This window comes from Gavialis gangeticus, unplaced genomic scaffold, assembly GCF_001723915.1.
Source record: "Gavialis gangeticus isolate Ggan-Ray unplaced genomic scaffold, GavGan_comp1, whole genome shotgun sequence".
Lineage (NCBI taxonomy): Eukaryota > Metazoa > Chordata > Crocodylia > Gavialidae > Gavialis > Gavialis gangeticus.
In genome coordinates, this window is record NW_017729027.1 from 18,778,323 (window position 1) to 18,779,953 (window position 1,631).

At 34.2% G+C, this 1,631-nt stretch overlaps 1 protein-coding gene across 6 annotated transcripts in view; it reads right to left on the minus strand.

Annotated features, from left to right (window-relative positions):
* Positions 1 to 1,631, minus strand: part of RIMS1 (regulating synaptic membrane exocytosis 1) — a 717,876-nt gene that overhangs the window by 295,996 nt on the left and 420,249 nt on the right. The gene's annotated exons all lie outside the window — the stretch shown is intronic.

Consider the following 1,631-nt stretch of genomic DNA (forward strand, 5'->3'; position numbering starts at 1 on the left):
CAAAATGATGAAAGAAAAACAATGAACAATATGAGTACTTTAATGGTAATATTGTGGCTAGATATTCCACAATATTTTCGCAAGAAAACATGATCAGTGTTAAAAGGTACTATAACTACTGATGTTTTTTATTAAAATCAAAACAACACAGATAGTATAACTCACTAGTAGTTTTTATACACACGTCTCAAGGAGCTTGCTGAATGAAACTGATGAAAATGTCTTACAATAATAAAGAGAAAAAACAGATAATATGAGCAATGTTAAATAAGCAAAGACAACTATAATCATGCATTGCTTCAAAGACTAAAAGGTTAGCATGCAACATATTACAACTAAATATATATGGATGCAAACCCGCATTTTTGTTCATGCATGCATGCACATACACACATGCACCTAGTTATACAGAGTGAATGCAAATCTGATCTCATTTACACAAGTTACAAATATAAATCTGGAATAACTCCACTGACATCAGATTTGCTCTAGCATAAAAAATTGATATTAATGTTTGGCTCTGTACTATTTGTTCTAACATTCACGAAAAATGCATTACAGAAGGAAGACATGACTATTACACTATAAATATTCATGAAACTGGAACAGGGAAATGGGAATAAAGTCCTTCAATGAGTTATTAAAAAGATTAACTACCTATGTAATAGAGTCAGTATTAGAAACTATAATAACGTTTATAGCAAACTACTATAAAGTTCATAGCAAACATCTACAAAAACTGGAGCTAAAAGTTGAGCCCACATGACTTAGGTTTGTAAGTGCCTACATCAGCCAGTAAAACAGTGCAACGCTGAGCTAAAACTAAATATGTTTTATATTCTGGCCCTTGGGCTGCTGAATGTCAGTGCCCTTAAAACCCTCAAGCTCCTTTGACAAGCCCATCTTTAGGATAGACTTTCTTTTCAATCTTGTTCTATCTAAAGCCCTTCAGAATTGCCAGGAATTGACCCAATTCAGCTTTCATTTTATGTTGCAGTATGAAGTACATTTCTCTTGTGCTTTAGTTTTGCAATGCAAGTGCAATGTGTTCATTCCAAACTCATGGCAAGAAAATAACATTTCCTAGTCTTTATTTTTCTAATTTCTGTTTGCTTGGCTAAACAAGGCCAACAAACCCTACATTTTGCATGGGCTTATATGTAGTTACATCTGAATAGCCTCTCTGATTTTTCCCCATCTCTAAATTCTTACAATTTAGACTCCCTCACATCAGTACATCTGTGCCCCTGATGTGCTCATCCTCCTGGTGTAAAATTCAACTGGAGTTTCTTCTGCAACAGTAGTATCAGGATCAAGGCCCTAATCAAAACCTTCCATTTCAAGTGATATGCTTCTGTCCACTCACTATATTTATTTGTTCCTTAGTGCCAGTAAGTAGAAAAAGGTCAGACTTGGAAAAGTACAGTATACAGCCATTTCTCAATATTGTGCCAAATTCTACTTGCCTTAATAATATGAGTAGTCTCACTGAAATTATGATATGACTAAGGTGAATATAACAGTATGATACAATTTGGCTACAGTATGTGAAATTTTAACAAATGAAAAGCTAAAGTTTCATAGTTTCTAGGTTTCTAGGGTCGGAAGGGACCTGAGTAGATCATCTAATC